Raw genomic sequence first — 20,268 nt, 5'->3', positions numbered from 1 at the left:
TCGGGGGGGGGTGCGGGGGGTGCGGGGCCTCATGAAACAACTGAAGTCAGGATCCAATAGAACTGCCCAGCAGGAGTTCGTTATGGGCGGCGCTGGGGTCGCGAGGGCTCCCGCGAATGAGCCAGGGACATCAGCTGGCACACACACAAATCATAGCCCTGTTCCTGGAAAGGGACGTCTTGTGATAACGGGTCCCCAGGGTTCATGTGCATAGTTTGGGCATGCGTAGTGAAAACAGGGTGAGGGGCTTTGGCGCCGTGCTTGGGGGAGGAAGTAAGCAGTCTTCCTCACAGTGTTCGCGAGCTGACTCTCTTTCCAGAGCGTGCTCTGTGAAGTCCCGGTGTCTCCCTCCTAAATCAGCAGAACCACCCTCTATCACGGTCTCTGTGTCTCTCTGCTCGAACACCCCTCATTTCATTCTAGGGGTTGCCCAAGTGTCCACTGAAGGCCTTGAGTCTGCTATCAGTGATTTACGCAGGGAGCTTAAGGAGCTGGGATGAGCTTCTTTAACCGATTAATAAGAGATAGGACAAGAGGGAATGGCCTCAAGTTGCATCAGGGAATGTTTAGACTGGATATTCCCAAGAATTTCTTTGCAGAAGGGGTTGTTGGGCGTTGGAATGGGCTGCCCAGGGCAGGGGGGAGTCCCCATCCCTGGAGGGGTTGAAGAGTCAGGTTGACCCAGCGCTGAGGGATCTGGGGGAGTTGGGAACGGTCAGGGGGAGGGTCATGGTTGGACTGGAGGAGCTTCAAGGTCCTTTCCAAACTGTGATTCTGAGTGTTTTAATCTTACCTAAGCAGACAAAGGGACCTAAGGAAACAGTTGAGAAGTCAGGAGTCCTTGAGAAACAAATAAAGCAAAACACAAACAAAGCTTTCATATATCACATCACAGTTTAGTCATAGTAATTGTCAGAAATTCATTTGTTTGAGCCCTTTCACTCGCACAGGCCATGCACAGGGTGCTGAGACTTGCATGGGCCGTTCGTGGGGTGCTGAGTCTCACACGGGGCCGTGCACAAAAGGTCGAGCAAAGAGTCCTTTGGGGGGCTGAGGCGCAAGACTTGCAGCAGGGTCTGTGTGGGGTGCCCGATGCCCCACGTGGCTGCTCGCTCGCCCCTAGGGATGAGGCTGCACTGTGCGGCTGTGCCATGGAACATTGCTGCAGCTCCGAAGGGCTGGGGGGAGAGTTGCAAAGGGATTCCTCTTGCAAAACCCACACTGGGGGTCACCCCAGTGATTAGTTCAGCAATTAGTTCAGCGTTTCTCCAAGCATGAGGTTGCCTATAAAGATGGAATTTTTCACCTTTCTTTCAGCTGAGGAACAAGCCAAGGTGTCCCCCCAAGCTTAGGGACACCAGAGCTTGTGGCCGAGAGAGGACAGGGCCGTAAATAATATGTTTCATCTTTAGGTAAACGGAAGTTTATCACTTCAGAACATTGTTAGAAGGCTCAGGGATTAAAGCACTGGGAAGTGGGAGACCTGAATGTCATTATGACAATAAAGGTAATATTCATCAGTATTTGAGTTAATTAAATATAATCCTTGGCTTCTCTCCCAGGCAGCAGCTTGGGGTGTGTGGCAGAGCAACCCCAGCCCCCTGGTGCCAGGGGGCCTCAGTCAAGTGCTGCTCAGCCCTTGAGAAAACCCATCAAATCTCACCCCTCCTACAACCGTTTTCAGTAAAAGCCTTTCAAACTTCACTCAAACCTTGTCAAACAAGCAGTAACTGGTGGCAAATGAGAACTCAAGATGAATTTAATACTGTATCTATTCAGCCCTAAAATACACGGACGATCAGCAGCAATAGCACATTATTTGAGGTATATGATTTCCAGCAGATTGGGTTTTTTAGCCTGTCAAGATCACTCCAACCATTTGAATCCTGTGAGCTCTCTAAAGAGATGGGGTAACTGGAAACACCTCCTCCTTCCCTCCTCCCCATCTTTCCTCTCAACCCTGAAAAAAACCACCCTTGCAAATATTTCCCTGCATTTTAATCTGTCTAACACTTCTTTGCTATTACAACTTTTGATTTAGAGTGATGTGACCAGACTTGAGAGGGCAGAAGCGGTGAGCTGTGGCCTAAGGAGCAGAGCTGTGGGGCTCCACAGCCCTGAGGCTGCAGGAGGACGTGGGGGACGTTTGCAGCTGGGAAGGATTCTTCCACCTAATTTTCCTCTCTGGGTTTTTATTTTGTGCGGCTGAATTGTTCCCCAAAATCCCATGTCTTGCGTGGCTTTGTTTTTCAGGAGAAACTTCCCACACGCAGGTCGAGGCCAGAGGTGCTTACACATGGATATGCTAAATTGTGGAGCTGGAAATCCAATTTCTGCTACTTTTCTCATTGGCTGCAGCTTAATCATAGATGTTTCCAGCTGAAAAGAAATATTCCCACACCCAGTGTTTGAGACAGCTATGAGAAATATCACAATTTGGTAATGATGACCCTCTGAGCACCTGCTTTTGTTGTACCTGGGTGTACGAATGTGTTTTCAACTAAAACATTTGAGAAAAACTAGTTTCAATGACTTCCCTAATACAAGTGGTGACATCTCATCTAGCACCTGGATTTCAGCTCTGGGGACTTCATGGAAATATCTGCTAGACAATCACTATGTGAAAAACATAAAAATGGCATTTTGTAGCAGCCTTCATGCCTAAAAATGTGCTTCTACATCCATACACTGATGTTTTTGCATCAGAAGATGGTGCTTGATAGGTTTTGCTGTTTGGTTTGTGTTTGGAGAAGCCTCAGCTCAACTTTCATCTGCAGCAGGTTGAGACCTGCCAGGGGCTTCGGGTCCTGGATTGGAAGGACCCCAGCCGAGGCACATCACCCACAGCACCTTCTGCTTGTTTAAATTGAGTCAATCCAGATGCTGCAAGTGCTGCTGAGGAGTGAGGTGGGCATGCGAGAGCCGCCCTGCACCCACACCCTGCAGGCTTTAATGCTTTGGAGTTATGCCCAAAACACACTCTGCTTCCCCAGCAGATCCATTTTTTAATGGCCTTAAAATAACCAAAGCACTGTTTGGCTTCATCAAGATGCTCAGGGGTCAGGGTGGCTGGGAAGGGGACGTGCCCAGAGCAATGTCCTGCTGGTGCTGGGGACACCCTGTCTCTCCTGGTCTCCCCATTTGTGCCCAGGTCCCCAGTCCCCCCAGTGTGGGCACTTAGTGCAAGCCTTGGGGCAAGGCTGTTGCAGAGATCATCACACCTTTCTCCTGGCTGTTTGCAATTCATTTCCCCCAAAGTTTGTCACTGGGAGCTCATCCTGCAAACTCTTTCCTGGCAAGAAGTTCCCTCCGGAGCCCGGAGCTCAGAGAGGAGCAAGCTGCCTGTGCCTGGCTCCTTAGTGTCCTTTCCATATAAACAGGCTCCCTCCAAGACAGAGAAGAATGTATTATTCAGAAACAAACAAAAAAGATGGAACTGTGGGTTTGCATTTTTGGAGACACACAAAAACATTTTCCTCCCGCAGCTCACAGAGACTCCCAGGTAAAGCTCTTGTGGTGACCAGCTCCTGTCATCCAGCCGAGCCAGGTGGATCCTCCCAGCTCATTCCCTCCTCAGCTCCTCCACCCTGTTCATCCTCTAGTCCCATTTCAAGAAATACTCCATGCACAACAGGTATGCATTTTTTTTTTCCCTTCCATGTCATTTCTCCATCCAGCTGACAATTTTTGGTGGCAATTTAACAGCTTTTACAAATTACATTCCTATCTTTTCCTTGGTTATTGTTAGAGAGGAGAAAGTCCCATTTTTCACTGCGATCCTTCAGGTTTCTGCTGTCACTGTATTTAAGACTTTTTTTTTTTTTTGTCCTTAGCTTTTATTTTCTTATCCCTCAAGGGCAGCCTTGGAAATTCAAAGCTGTTTCCTGACTATCAGTGGATCTGGTATTCTCTTTTGGCAGCTCTGCAGCAACTGTCTCTCTTCCTTCCATCCTTCCACCTAAATGACACCCTTTTCTCAATAAATTACCCTTTGTCTTTCAAAGCAACGTTTCCACTTGTGACAGTTTGGATATATAATAGTTACATCCCAGTGGGTACCTTCAGGAGCATCAACTAACAGGCCAATACAAACTCAGTGGTGCAGAAAATAGAGATTTACGTATTTTGGGCTTTATTTCCCCTCGAATAATTGGGCTATGCTCTGAATTTTCAAAGTTTGGGTTTAAAAATATGGTTTCTCATCACAAAAAACCCTCTCCTGGAATAGAGGGATGGCTGATCCCGTAGCAGGATTCTCTTTTTTCAATAGCATCCCTTGTGGTCTCTGGAAAATGCCCGGGGCAGCCAAGCCCACCCAGCCGTGCCCCCTGGCATAGAGCTTCCTGGCCCCCGTGTGCTGACCACAATGCATAAAGCACCAAAACCTGCTGAAAGCACAAATCCAGCAGCACCAACAGTGCATGCCCAATGCCCCTGCCCCGTTTTGGGCATTTAGCAATGTTCACACATCACCAGCGAGGAGCAGCGGGGAGGCAAGCAACAGCCGGAGCAGAAGGTGCGAGGGGAAGGCAAATGGAAATATCACCTGCAGTAACAGCCATGGGCCTCTCGAACAGTCCCTAAACACATGCGAGTGGCCTGGGGAGGTTTTCCCCCACCCTGTATGGCAGCATATGCTGGAGTGGGCCGGGTTGCTTCAAGTGTTTGCAGAGCCTTGTCTGGAGAGAAAGCGGCTGTGCCGCTAGGAAGGAGGAAATCTGTTACATCATACTTTGCAGTTATCCAGCGTTTTTCACTCTTTATGGCAGAAACGTGCCGGAAAAACAGCTGACCAGCAAAAACCCTGATTGCTTATGCTGCAGAGGAAACTGATTTTGCAAACATTTCCTAACAATAAGGACAGTGATCGATTAGCGCTGCTGTTGCTCATGATCTCGCTGATGGAGGGTAAACATGCAGCATGGCTGGAGCAGGCTCAGCTGGAGCAGCGGCTCTGGGGTGTCCCCAGGCTCCCTGTGGGCAGGGAGGGCTCCTGGAGACCACCCCCCTGTGCTGGCTGGGTGGTCCCCATGAGCCCTCCCTGCCAAAGGGGACATGCACGCACCCCACACTGCTGGAGGTGGGGATGCAGCCGATAAAGCTTGAGAAGGTTGGATGTTCACACCCTGCTCCTATTGGATGAAGATGGAGACATTCAAGCCCAGGGCTGGTGACAAGAGCATCTTCCCTGGCTCCTGCAAGCTGCCCAAAAGCAACAGATTGGACATTTTTGTAGAAGTTATCAAGATCCAGACCTTGGCTTTAGCAGCCTGAGACTTTCTTCTTGCAGCCCGGCACCTTCTGTCTCATTTCCAAACACCAGACAAGCCAAACATTATTTTACAATCCCAGCATCTGGCACGCAGCTCTGGGCAAGCCTCTCAGCCTGTCACTGGTGAGATAAATGCGCCTGTTTCAGTGGCCGACTTCATAAAAATATATGAAGAGTAGTTAACAAAAGGGTATTTCACAAAGCTGGGAATGCAAATGCAACCTCCGAGATAACTAATTAACTGAAGCAGCTGTAAAAAGGGGAAGCAGCTTCCCATCTGTGGAAATAGATGTCATTTTATAGAGGCTCTAATTAGTTATGCCCAGTCCTGCAGCCGTTTCTTTGGTGGTACACGCAGTCTGCCTCCTGCTCTGCAGCTCCCGGGGCTTTCTAGGCAAAGAGGGGGAGAGCAGAGCTGGGGGGAAGAGATGCTTCTTGAAAAAAACCCTCTATGAGGATGAGTTTTCAGCTGGTACCCAAGCACCAAACAAAGCCAGGGTCGGTGGCTGGCGCAGCAGTGTAGAGCCGACAGGCCCAGAGCAGCAGCAGCTCTTGGCCCCGGCTGTGCAGCAAGGTCAGCCCCAGTAACAGTCCTGTCCTGGTCCTGGGGAAATCTGTGCTTATTCATCTCCTCTGAGCCCAGAGCGACTCATGAGGATGGTTTGCGGGGGCCGTGGTTCAGCAGCAGGGTCCCAGTGGGGTTACTGGTTCTCCCCATGATAGCTGCTGTGGCCTGGGGGCTTTTGTGTAGTTTGGGTGTACAATATTCACAGTGTGCCTGGGAGGTGTGCTTGGGAGGGTTAATTGTTCAGCAGAGCTCTGGGTTTGCCAGATTTTATTTGGTGGGAGGCAGCATGTTTACAAATACAGATTTATAGTCACCTTGTTTGAGTCATTGAGTTGTCACCTCCTTGAGAGGGAATGTTCCTGATGGGGCAAAATCCCCTCCCAGCTCTTCCATGGAGAGGGATTTTCTTCCCTCCTCAAACCATCCAAGCAATTTTGGAGCAGAAGCTTTAGGTTTTGATACAACCCATGCTTTGGGCTGTACCCCTGCTTTGCACCAGGAGCACAGCTCACACTGAAGCACTCCCCGGGGAATGCTGGCACCCAGAGGGATCACGCTGGGGTTGCTCCCCACCTTGCCCCTGCTACAGCCTGCACCTGCCCCTTTTGAGCTCTTCTTGTGTAATCTTCAGCTTTTTCTTTGCTCCTCCGCCTGCAAGGATCCCTGCAAACCCCCCAGCCTGCAGTGAGCTCAGCAGGATTAACACTGGAGCGGGGCGTACCACGGGAATTAGTCACCGCCAGGACCTCAGTCAAGTGTTTTATTTAATGCCCTTTTCCAAAGGCATTTGTACTTGAAAAAATGAAGAATTACGAGCTCTCTGCTAACAAGCGTGACTCAGAGGAGCTGTGGGCACACAGCATTTAAGTGAGAAGTGTCTTCACAGCCCTGATGGCAATGTGGGTGAGGAGGGGATTGGGGCTGCTGCCACTCGCCAAAACAGCCACAACCCGCCTGCCACCCGCTTTCCTCCACCTACAGCAGGGCTTCGCCCTCTGCCATGGGAGAAAGTGCTGCTGAGAAAGTGGGTTTTGCATAAAAAACCAAACCCAAATGGCTTACATTTGCACTGCCAACAGCTTTGCCACAGAGGGAATGGCTCTGACTGCCAACGGGGAGGGGCCACCACTGAAACTGTACCCAGCAGCTTGGCCACTGTCTGACAGCAACCAGAGCTGCTCTGGACAAAAAGCAACTCTGGCATTTAGTGCACTGAGCAAACCTATGCCCAAAACATGCGACAGGGCAATGCTCTGCTACCAAAGGCCATGCTGCCCCTCACCGTGCTGTCCTGCCTCTGTGGCTGCCAGGAACTTGCTCAGCAAGAGGTTCATGGGACCTTGCCAACCCCGACAGGAGCTGGCTTTAAAACAACATGCTTTTTCCAGACATTACCTGTAAACTGACCTGGTGCACAGGCCCATGCATGGAGCACTGAAGGCACAAATACATGCAGAAGCCATTTGGGGGTTGCCTGACTCCCTGTGCCAACAACCCAGCGCTTGCTTCGGCGCCGGTGCCACAGCAGGGCACAGCACGGGCAGTGCAGGAGCAGGGAAAGTTACGGGAAAAAAATAATGATAATTCATTCAGCATTTAATGACACATCATCTCCCACCTATATCCAGCACCAACCTTGCTGGGAATTAATGCATTGGACATCGTCAGCAGCTGGGAGATACTGTACAGGGGGAGGACGACCAGCGATGCAATTTATAGGGACACAAGCCTTGAACTTTCTTTGAATCAACTTCCAGCGCGTTACCAGGACGGGGAGGCAGAGGCATTTGGAAATCCTGCCAGCTCTTTCCCAAAGTGGAGGAGGAGGAAGCTTTGCCTGCACCAAGCCCAGTTACTCCCACCCCTGTAGGGCCCCCGAGGGAGCGGCTGGGAGAGGGGCCCTGTGTACCCCAGGGACCTCTCCTCCGTTGGTCAGGATGGGGACAGTGACTTTGCACAATGCTGTGTGCCGGTGACTCGTGACACCGCTCTGCCCCAGCCAGCCACAGCAGCTGGCAGAGGCTCGCTGGGAGCGGGTTGCAGCCCGGGTATTACTAGACGCAGTGGTTTTATTTCTGAGGGCAGCGCTTTGGCCAAAGTTCAGCTGGTGCAGTTTGAGCTCCAATACCAGGATGGGTGCTGGATGTGTCCTGTCCCACCAGAAATCCTTCAGTGCCGAGGGGTGAAGGGGCCCAGCCTGGACAAACATCACCATGTCCCATGCACGCCCCCATCCAGCCACATGGCTTCCCACAGCGAAGTCTTTCATAACCCTCCTTTTGTTATTATAAAAAGAAAATAAGTAAGAGAAGTGATGACAGTAAATGATCCTAAGCTGGGGCACGCATGGCTCTGGGTTGTGCAGCACCAGCTTTGCCAGATCACATAACGCTCCCTGTTTTGCACTCCCTAGGGAAATTTCCTCCCCTTTTTGCAGAGCTCGAGCTCTCAGAAATCTCTCCTTGCTGCTGTCCTACTTAGAGAGGGAGAAAAAAATTAAATAAGAGCCCATACAACATCTGTATCAAGCTGCAGCATGTTCCTCCTCTCCTCTGGTGTCACACAGCATCTTCCCCGTGACTCGCCCAGCCCGGGCTTGCAGAGCAGGAGGGCTGGGGCAAACTGTGGGGCAGGGGCTTGGCGTGGGAAAGCAGGCAGGCTCCATGGCTGGAGAGGGCAAAGCAGGCGCTGCCGTCAGCCCGGAGAGGTGGGGGGTCCCTCCGTGCCATCCGGGCATCTGCGGGATTGGGGTCGTTTTTCCAAGCCCCTGAGCAGCAATTCCCAGCACGCACACAGCCGGCTCCTCAGAGCTTGTCAAAACTTCCTCAAGTGCAACACTGAGTCTGTGCTCCTGGCTGCGGCTTGTTAGAATAAATTGAAACGTAGAGGGAAAGTCATTAAGATCTCTTTCATTAACACCATTCCTCACAGGCCTGGAGAAGCTGAGGTTTTGTCAGATCACGTTAGCACCAAGGCTTTGCTGTTTCCAAACCTTGAAGAGATTCTTCCAAAAAGCGCAACCGCCCCCTCGCCTGCTCCCCTTTCAATCCTCAGCTATTTTTATTTCACTCCTTGAGATAAAAGTATGTGTGTGGGGGAGGTATTTACACACACATAAGAAAATATAGATGTACATAAAAATAACCTGATGATTTGAGAGAGACATTTCACTTCTGCAGAGCTTTCCGTTCTCCATTCCTTTATAAAACCAGAATGCTGAAATTGTTGAGGCTCGGGGCAGGGGGGGGGGCGGTTGCCGTGGCTCTCGTTGCAGATGCAGTGAGCATCCTCCTGCCCACAGCAGGCTCTGCTTACACACAGGGTCTGAAGTCCCTGATGGACGAGGGGGCAGCTGGGGAAAGCGTGCACTGAGTTAGTGCTGAAGTTCCTCAAGAGAAAATATAAAGAGACTTTTGTGACCCTGGAAAGTTTATGGCTCACAAATGCAGTGGAGATTAACTCCTACAGAAATCTTCTTATACCTTACTACATTCATGATACATTTCCAGATGTATAACTGTCTTCACGATGCTTTTATGTTTGAAATACTGTTTCTGAAGGAAAGAGAAGGGGAAAGATGGGTTCCCAGTACCACCAGCCACAAGCCAACACTTCCCAGTCTGGGAGCTAGACTGTGCCTGGACATGGGGATGATGCAGCATCTGCCCATCCCGCAGGGAGAACAGCCCAGGGGCTCACAAGCCCGCTGCTTCTCCTGCACCCTGCACATCCCATGGGATAGATTTAGCACCCACTGACCCCAACAGAACTTTGGGATCCATTGGTCAAGACCAGTGTCTAAGCAGCACATGGATTTGGGAGGGAGCGAGCTCACACAACAAGGCAGGCAGGCGACAAGGGCAGGCTGAGCCCAGCGCAGGGTGAGCACCTCTGCCAAAACCAAGACAGGTCATGAACATGAGACCCAGGGCAGTGCTATCACTGTCCCTACAAGCCACAGCAAGCCAGGACGTCACCGCTGCCCTGCCGGTGAGCACGTCATGGGCTGCACCAGCCAAGCCAGCATAGCTTGGCTGTACAGAACATCCTCGCTGGCTCCGGCCTGGGGGAAACACGATTGCTCTTGCAGAGCCCGGCAGAGACGGCGATGCACTCGGGCTGGCTGCTGCCAGCCTTGTTTTGACTTTCTTTTTAACAGGCTGCCGCACGCAGCATTCTTAGTGACAAGTGACAGCCTTGTTGCATTAACAGCACTCCACCAAATGGCATTACTATTATTATCTGTTTTCACGAGTATAATAGATAATATGACTACCCCCCTCCAAAATAACCTGGTGTTTGAAGGAAAGATTCAGATTATTTGCTGAACATCTCAAGCTGTGATACCATGTCGTACCAGGAAGCGTTGCTGTGTGTTACACACACCATACCTGCAGGAAGCTTCTGGCATTAAACCGCAGGATAGCAGTCACTGAATCATTTTGTAATTGCAGGAAGAGATAACAAGAAAAAGCAGCACTCTGGCAAAGCCTGCCTGGCCAAGGTTATTTAAAAATACCTACCCCCAGCCCTCATGGCTTTCTGCAGCTCGACTGAGTGCCAGAAACCCCACACTGCTGGCGAACATGTGCTCCCTGTGGGCTCAGTCCATTGAAATAACTGCTGGGATCTCGCCCAGGATCTCTTCTCCCAGATTCTAAGCCAGATCCCACTACACTGGAAAAAACACAGCAACACACCCCGCCAACGACCTCCATTTTGTGTTAAGCACAAAGACATCTCGCCACCCACTGGGAGCAGCACCCTGACTGCCCGATGGGCCCATCTGCTGTAATGAATCTGACAACACTGGAAATAATTTTTAAAAGTGTATATAAAAAAATCTTGCCTGGAAGTGGACTGAGGGGGCAGCTGCCCCACATGGCCCAGGCTTGGATGGGGCTGGAAACAGCAGTTTCTGACCCAGCAGAGGGTCAAAGGACCCTGGGTGCTCCTCACCCCATCAGTATTCGCTGGCACAAGTGAGAAGGGAGGTATGGAAGGGAGAAAGGCTTCTCAGGAGCCCAGGCACTGCTCTCCTGTCATCCCCAGCACACTCTCCTGGGAGGCAATGCATCCAAGCCTCACGGTCTCCTCTGAGCACCCAGCCCACCCCGGGGAAGTGAGACTCGTCAGAGGAGACAAACCAGCCTGCACACGTTTCTTTTGCCATGACTAACAGCTTAAGTAAACGACTGGGTAAACACGCTAATTTTACTTTCAAAACAAAAACAAAAAGTCACAAAGTCCTGTTCTTCTTCCTTGAGTAAAGACAAGTGCGTAACTATTGGTATTTGTCCTCTCAGTGCTTTCACAAGTTGCCAGCGTTTTAAAACCTGGCAGCCACTACAAGACAAAGTGACATATTTAGCTCAGAAGTGAAAACGCTCCTCACTTGTGAATGCCAAGGAGGGGGAAAAAGAAAAGAAAAAACTGCGATGGAAGCACCTGCTGCCCCATGGAATGATGCTGGGGAGGCTCTGCAGCGTCGTCTCAAAGCCGGGGGGATGGAGCCTGTCCTTGGGGACAGCTCTGGGGATGGCTGGCATTAGGGTGCTCCGTTCTTGCATTTGGGAGTCTGAGCACCCTGCAGCAGGTGGTTTTCCAAGAAGAAATACAGCTCCAGCCATTGCATCTCACTCACGCTGCAAACCCCAAGGCTGAGCCCTGACACATTCTCTTTGTTTAGAAATGGGTTTGGGCACACCCCCCCCACCCCCCCCTGAAATCCCAGCCCTGTGAGCCACCTTTTTCAGGGTGAAGATGGGGAGGTTTGTTGACACAAAGGTTTCCTGCATCGACCTAGGCTCTAATTTTACGGCTCCGAGGAACAGCACCTCACCCACATCCCAAGAGCTGTCGCTCCGCTGGGTTTGGCAGCTTCTCCCCATCGCTCCAGGCTCACAAAGGCCCCAAGGAACCAAGTCCCGCAACCCCTCCTGCTCCCCACATACATCCCAACCTCCACAGAGAAGCCCAGACCTGACCCTTCCAGGTTCGGGATCTCTCAGTGTTAACTGCCATCAGATGCAGGACTGAGACGAGGCCTTTTTCTAGGCAGTGCACCATAAGGATCTCACTTGCTCTGTTCGATGACTCCTCTTGTGTTGTTTCAGTAGCAGGTGGTGGAAGGGGGGAAAAAAACCTATAAAATGTTTAACATCCCTTTAGCTTCAATTTATCTGAAGAGAATTCAAACAGCACAATTTCCCCCTGCCATCTGGGTGCCACTTTAAAAGACATTTTCTCATATCATTGCAATTTCAGAAAATCTTGTTGTATACTATGGAAATGCAGGATGCTTCCCCTAAATTGTGCATCAGCGTGAAGCTTTTTAAACCTCAACTGCAGCTTATAATATATTTTGATAGCTCACAGACAGCACCCGAGAGACTTTCCCAGTTCCAACACCACCCGTGCAGGAGAGCCCAGCTTCGGGCGCTGCTTGGTTTTGCCTTGTTTTTCTTTAGTAATGGGAAGAAGATTCCCTTGCAGAGCTTTGAACTTGCTTGCCTAAACACTTGAAGATGCAGGTTATTGCATATGGGTACACATAGGTTCATGTGTCCATGACTTATGATTCCCAAAATAGCGCTCCAAAATAGCTTAGAAACACACTGAGCTACTCCAAAACCTTAGAGAAATCTCAAAGGTCCTTGTAAATGTCCTGCAAGCAGGCAGCCTGGAAGAGGAGAAGGGCTCTAGTGATGTCCCTGCTGCACTCAGCCCTTCTTAGACACTCCAAGCCACTGCAGGGAAAGCTGTTCCTCACAGACAGCCAACCCCGAAACACAGCTCCATAGGAGAGGGGCTTTGGTGCCAGCATGAGCCATCACCTTCAGCACCCCAGCCTGAGCAGAGACGCCCAGCCCTCAGTCCCAGCCATCAGCCAGGTGAGAGGGACACCCCAGACCCCAGCTCTAAGCCTTGGCTTTGCTGACCTCCGGGCCAGAGCCTCGACTCCTGCCCACACAAGCAGATCCATTAATCACGGGGCAAGCTCCTATGACCAGTGATAGACAGCTCAGCCAATTTCTCGAGTCCTGTGAGAGCTGTTTGTCCCTGTCCCTCCTTGGCAGAGGGAGAGGCAGAGCCCCTGTACATCCCGGGGTGCTGCTCCCCTCCAGCCCCACCAACCGCCTCCGCTCAGGCATTGATTCACAGCCAGAGGAAGTGACTGAGGAATGGATTGAAGGGTTAACACAGGTCAGCGGGTGGTTAGCGTTAGTCGCCTGAAAGCTTAATGATCACATAACTAGAGCAAGAGTAACTCTGGAGCAGCCAGTTCATCAGGGGGATGATCTGTGCCCCGCGAGGGAGGGGGCATGTGGCGACCGGCCGCGCCTCCCCGCGCACAGGCAGGGTGCGCTGGCAGGGCTGCGCCCACTTCGCCTGCGAAGGGTGAAGCCACAGGGCACGGAGCCAATTTTAAATCCAGCTGGTCCTTCCCTGGGGGAATCAAAACAGCCCCCCCCCCCGGAACTGTCACCAGCTACACAGCTCTGCTTGTCCTGACACGTCCCCGCTCCTGCCAGTGTTTGAGCACCCCCAGCCTCAGCAGTGGGGTGCACAATCACCATCATCGGCCACGTCCTCTGGGGTGCCAGGGCTGGACCCTGAGACAGCCCTGGGCTGGGCGCGTAGAGGGAGTCACTCCTTCCCAGGGGACACAACAGGAAGGGAAAGGTGGGCATTTGGGAAGAGTAGCGATTCTGTTTTAAATCCAGTGGGTTTGCTTGGTTTTGAAGATGCTAATGATTTTTCCCACGTGGGTCCTGTGTGGCAGAGGAAGGCAGCTGCCCCGGCTCCACAGGAAGAGCTGGAGCCAACACTGAGCCATGCTCCTGGCACAGAAAGGCAAAGCTTTTGTTATCAAACATCCCCTGTCACTGGAGGGGTCTGGCAGCTCACTGAGGTCAAGGGCTAAACTCAGGTTTGGTAAATGCAGGACTGGGTTTACACCTTGCAAATCAGGTCTGGATGAGGCCAAACCATGATGCTATCACCCTTTGTGATTTAAAGAAAGAGACACAATCTTGATAAATACCTGCTATGTGCAGTTCAGGGAAATCGAGGACATTTCCAGTGGAGAAATGGATGTCCCTGAGGGACCAAAAAGCCATCTAAGGGCTGAGATCAGCCTTCCTACTCCACACATGTCACTTCATGAAGGCCTCAGTTTCCCCATGGTACAGAGCAGGACGTTTTCAGACCTTGAAATGCAGGATGTATCTTTCAGGTTTGCACTGATACCATCAGAAACCAGCCCTGGGAACTCAGGTGGATGCTGGTTCTGTGGTGTTCTTCCCAAAGTTGGCTCCTGCCAGATGCAGCCTCTCGCAGCTCGCTGGGGAGGAGTTGAAATGCTGAGCACGCCTTCCCGGCGTTCACCCTGATTTTCAGAAATTGCAGTAAATCAGTACTGCTGCAAATTGGCCTCTTTTTTTGGCTCTGCCTTGATGTAGAAAGGAAAACAAATGGAGTTTTGAAATGCAGCTAATCAAGGAGTTAAAGAGAGGTTAATCCTAGTGGATTAATCAACTCACAGAGGGATGGAAAGGAGGCTCGGACAGGGAGGAGCAGAGAAGCAGCCAAGCCTGTTGCTCCTCCCAAGGTCTACGGCAAGTTTCAGGGAGAGTCTGGAGATGGTGGCAATGCTCCTTCTTCCACCCAGCTGCATCCAGCATGGGGACCACACAGGTTTGACCTAGCTAATAACAAGCAAATCCCAGGTGTAGGTACACCTTTCTGTGAGAAAACACTGAATCCTCAGTGCATTTGTTATCACCCTCCTGGGGAAAATAGTGAGCAATATTTGACTTCACCACTCCCACCTACTGTCCATCATCTCCCTTTGATAAAACCCAGGATGTGGGGCGGTCCTGGCTGGGGTGAAGCCCCTGCAGAACTCAGGGGGTGGACAGGGAAAGGAGTTCTGAAGAGAACCGAGCTGCCCCGAGGCTTTCCACCACCCCCTGCAGAAAGCAGCACCTGCCATGGCTGCCCTGGCCACCCTGCAGGGTCCAGCCTGTGGCTCCTGCAGCCAAACCCAAGCATCCTCCTGCCCAGTAACCCAAGATATCAGCATCCGCCTCCCGGCACAGCCAGGCATTCTTCATGGAGTAAAGCCTCTTTATAGACAGCTAATTGAGCTTAGGCATAAGAAGGGCTTGAACATAATTAGTGACAGTGTAAGCAAGGAGGTTTAAAGAAGGTTATTAATGATATACACCACTGTATACAACAGCATAATCACCAAAAAAATATTAGATCCATTAAGTATCATTATCAAAGCCTGGAGCTAATAATTTAAGCTTAATTAAACTAATACGTTTCTCCAGCACTGGCAGTAGTACTCATCCCTTGGAAGGAAGCAGCAGCCAGGAAGGCTCAAGCATTACTGCTGACCCTGGCCATGGCACCAGTGCTCGTGCTGGCCCTGGGCTCCAGGTTCCCAAGAGCTGAGCCCACTTCCAGATGCTTTTAGAAGCAATTCACTCATTTCAACAGGAAACCTTTTGCTTTGACAGCTCAAAGACTTGGTCAGTGATGTCCTACATGGGCATCTAACACACTGCAGAAGGTTTTCCCCAGCACCCCACTGGTGGTGAGCCCTGTCCCTGGCCTGGGTCAGGGTGGTGCTGCTGGTCTTTGCTCCCTGGGGCCTTTGGCTCGAGTGTTAACACCATTGAGGAGGACAGTGACATCTCCCAAACCTCCCTTGGCTGGTGCAGGAGCAGGGGTCCAAGGTGTCCCTGTCCAGCACCCATCTCTGGGGCTGCCTAGGTGCAGACAGGGCACCGATCCCACTGCCTCCACACACACCTGCCTCCTCTCCCTTGTTATGAGCAGCTCTTTGGAGACTGGAGGAGAAATGACTCTGAGCCAAGATGGTCATGATGATCTCACTGCTAATTATGCAGAGAAGTCATTTAGCTGTGGCTGAGTGATGAAGTGATATGACAAGAATAAAACCTCACAGCCACTTTGCACATCACAAACTAAAGAGAAAAAACCCCAAAGTGATCAAACCCAAGCACCTCAACCCGTGTCTGCCACTCTGAGCCACTGTGGATGCTGTGCAACCCCCAAACCCACTGCAATTAGGGACAGGCAGCTCAGTCTGGGAAACAATTAAAAATCCTATTAGCTTTGCTTTCCCCTTGCCTTTGTCTGGGTCTGTTTTCTGCCCCAGTCCCAGCAGCAGGATCATCACTGCAGCAGAACTCACCATCACTTTAAAGAGGAGGCTAGGATTAGCACCAGCCTTAGTAAAAACACTCACTCACACCTCATTTTACCTTCACGCTGGAGATGATTTAGCTTGATTTATTCTAATTAGTTGTAATTTATTGTTTTAATGAGCTCTTCTGCAGGCTTTTTGTGCTTTCTAACCACACTCCTTGGCTGCTGTAATACGTTTCAAGCAGGTCTTTTAATAAGGAGAGGTTTCCAAGGCTGCCTCGGATAGAAAGCTTTTGTTGCAGTGTGAAAGAAGAAAATTAAGAAGAAATCTGCTTCTCCTATAGGATGGGTTTGCTGTGGAGCATCTGGCTGGGAGCAGGAGGTTGCACTTCAGCACATCACCCAAATGGCAGGAGACGGCTCTTAATTATCAGCAGCGTTTGCAACTGGGCTTAAAGACTGACAAAAGAAAACAAATAGGAGAAAAGTCTCTTTCCCTCAGCTACAGCTCATTATTCGAGGGAGGAATTAATGGCTAGGAGATGTCACAGTGCCTGGAGGCAGCTGTGGCTCCATGAAGGGGTTAGTGATGCTTCACACCACGGTCACACACACACTATCCCCGCAGGAGGGTCTGTGCTGCTGCTGGGGGTCACCAGGCTTGAGCCTCAGTGCACACCCAGGCCTCCCCTGAAGTTGGTGTGGGCAGAAGCATCCAAAGCGCTGCCATAACTGGCATTGCTTTATCTATGGAGGTCTCTCTTCCCCTTCTCTCTGCTGGGATGGGCAAAGCTTCAGGAACTTCTTGGTCTGCTCCCTGCAGCAGCTGTGCCAGTTCATGGCCAGGAGCTCCTGCTGAACTTCTGGCCTTTGGTTTAAAGGACACAGAAAGGCCATCTTGTCAGCCAGGGTGAGTTATTTCTGTGACATTGGATTATTTCATTAGAGAAAAATAAAGTTTTTACTTCTCTGTCCCCACAACCATCATGTGGCAAAGTCTTTTCTTTGGAGACATCCAAAATAAAGCAGATTAAATTTGCTTTGCAAGTAGAGAACAGAAAACAAAGCAAAATCTCCAACAGAAGAGAAACATGAAAAATCCCAAATGACCCTGTCTTTAGCAGAGAAACATTTGGATGGTTACAGGATATTCTCTGGGGGAAAAGGGATTGGCCTGTACCAAAGGGGCCCAGGTTTGTGTAAGAAATAGTGAGAAACCCTTGGGGAGCTGGGATGCTCTGGAGGGCTCTGGGAAGAAAAAACACCCAGAAGTGTTATATCAACTCCCCTGTGCAAACCCAGAGATAATCTGCAGGAATAAAAACCAGCTGCCAAGTGAGAGCCTGGAGAGTTGCGTGTTGCCTGGAGGGGCTGGGGGGAGGACTCAGAGGATGCTGGAGGAAAACAGGCTGAGCTCCTGCACACCCAGTGGTGCATGCACAGCTCGGAGCTGTACAGAGAGGCTCCCAGAGTGGCTGGAAAGCACAAACATCCCCATCAGCCAGCAAAAAGGTCTCTGTAGCCACCCAAGGGCCCCGCACCACAATCTAACTGTGCCAGGAGCAAGCGAGAGACATAAGTGCATCTCTGCCAGCTGAGCCAGCATCCGTGTCCCGAGCCACAGGCAGGTGTGGATGCAAGAGCAGTGCTTGCCCAGAGCAGAGCTGGATGCAGCTTTGGGAGCTGCTCTACTGGCCATTGGCCACAGCTCTGCCCAGGCGCGAGCTGGCTCCTGCCACGGGACCTGGAGAGTCAGAAAATAAGACCAAACCAGTTCTTCTAGGAGAAGAAACTGGGCCTCTGGAGATGCTTGGTGTATCTGGACAGCTCTAGAGCTGCTTGTGGATTATTTACCCTGCTCCACATGCTGCCAACCAAAATAAATCAATTCAGCTTTTGCTTCCATTTTAGGAAAATAAATCCTCTGGGACAGGCTGGGAGCTGGTGCCCTGTGAGGAGCCACGTGTTCACCCAGCCTGGCCCTGGTGGGGTGTAAACCGGTGCTCAGAAACTGCTCGGCCCCACTGGCCCGTGTCCCTGCCTTGCCAAGGGCCAGCGGTGGCAGCAGAGCCCCTGTGGCTTCCTAAGCAGCTCAGGACAGACAGCAGGACATGGCCAAGAGGTTTATCCAGCCTCCTCCAAACCAAGCATCCTGCCGCTGAGCTGCCCTGTGAGCTCTCCCAGGGCTTGAGTGACCTTGTCCTTATCTCTGTGTCCTTCGGCCCATCTGCAGCGGCTGGTGCAGGCAGGAGGACTGTTTCCCATGATGCAGCCCCCTTATCTCATGGCGCTGCATTCCCAGCCCCGAGCCCTCCCCATCAGCCCAGCCCAGCTCCGTGTTTGCAGCACCAGGAGTCGCCCGCTTGTGCTGCAGGAGGGATCACCACTGTAGAGAAGCTAGAAAAATCTTACCCCCCCCAAAAAAAAAAAAAAAAAAAGGAAAAAAAAGCCATACGAACTGCCCACATTTCCCTCCAGCTGCCCAGGAGAGCTTTGCTGGGGCTTAGAGCCAAGCTTGCAAGCTCGTGGTGCTGAGATGCATTAAGAGCTGCTGGATTTCCAAGCTCAGCCCCAGCATCTTCTCTCACCAGAGCGGACACACTCCTCTTGCTCTGGCTGCTGCATGGGCAGTGAGGCACGTGCTGACACCGGTGGCAACAAAGAACCTAGTACAATTTGCCCAACATCCGACTGCTTAATTACACCAGCCTCTTTCAGATGTGATTGTGTATTTTATCAGAACTGGTTTCTTAGAAAGAAAAAAAAAATAGTCTTTCAAACATCTTCTCCTCTCCCCTTCCTGGCCGGGGCACAGCCCCATGACTGCAGCATCGGCATTGCTCTGAGAGCAGGATTGGAAAGGCCTGAGGAGGATGGCTCCTCCACCTCCTTCAACAATAAAAATTATTTGGCTTTGAATGACTTATCAGTAAGTCTAACACTACTCCAGAAGGAGAAATAAGGGAGAACCAGCCTCCCAGAGCGATTCAGACAGGGCCAGCAGAGAGGGGTCCCAAAATACACAGCCCCGGGTCTCTAGCTCTCCTGCGCCCCCTCAGCCAGCCCTGGGGTTGGACCTACAGGAAGCCTGCTCCTCCAAGCCCAGAGGATGCTCACCCACACATCTCCCTGTTAGAGCTGATATTAAGCTATAAACTGTAATGTGTTATGACACCACCTGATGCAGCGTAATTGCTATAAACCCATGAAATGTAATGTAATTGGCAGAGTGGCCATTATAGCATTGTGTTACAGGTCTAATGGCTTCAAGCTGTTATCTCACATGCAGGCTGAGGATGAGCAAACAGCTCCTGCTCCCTTCTGGCCCCAGCTCTGCAGCAGCCTGGTGCCCCAGAAACACACATTTCCTACCTACCTCATCCTCCTTAGACACAGGGGAAGATGCTACTGCAGAAATGCTCCAATGTTTCCAAACTTATTTTTCCACTTGCAGAAACACCAGTAGAGATTACTTTTTTAAAACCTCCTTCACATCAAAAAAAAAAAAAAAAAGGGCAGATCTCCACTTAATTATTTCATTAGTATATGATACTCCAGACAATCCAACAGCTTGAGAAGCTGCTGGCTGCATAGGTCCAAGCACGCTGCCTGTGTAAGAGGTCCTTATTGCTAATTGCTGATGCCAACCTCAGCCATTAAGAAATTATTGCTAATGCATCTTACAACAGTCTTTATAAGACATTATTAAGGAACTCATCAGAAAGCAGAACCTAATAAAACAGAAAGTGATTAAAAAAAAAAAAAAGTCTTCCCCCAAACTGCAGGATCAGCAGGAGAGAAAGCTGGGAGCTATCGTTTCACTGCTGCAGCCCCAAAGCTGCAGCCTGGGGACCTCCTCATACACCCGGGGGTGGGAGAGGGGCTCACCTGGGGCTAATTCCCCCTGGCAGCCCCCTGCAGACTCGCAGCTGGTCCCCTGCTCCAGCAGCCCTGCTCAGGGGAGCTGTCGTCAGCCACTCATGGGGTGCACGGTCAGGGCTGCCCTGGGGCTGCATCCAGCCCCTTGCTCTGGGGTGCTGAAGCCTGAGGGTCACCCCAGGGACACATGTGCTTCTTCTGGGGTCCTGTCCATGACAAGTGCATTGACGGGATGGGGCACTGGGGACAAAATCAGGGTTGGGCCTGGGGATGTTTTTCGAAAAGACTGAAAATAAAACTTCTTTGAAGGTCTGAGGCAGAGGAGAGACAGTGTGCTGGAGAGGTGTCACCCATGAGGCTCAAC

Source organism: Athene cunicularia (genome assembly GCF_003259725.1).
Source record: "Athene cunicularia isolate RWA chromosome 15 unlocalized genomic scaffold, athCun1 chr15_part1, whole genome shotgun sequence".
NCBI lineage: Eukaryota > Metazoa > Chordata > Aves > Strigiformes > Strigidae > Athene > Athene cunicularia.
This window is presented reverse-complemented; position numbering follows the sequence as displayed.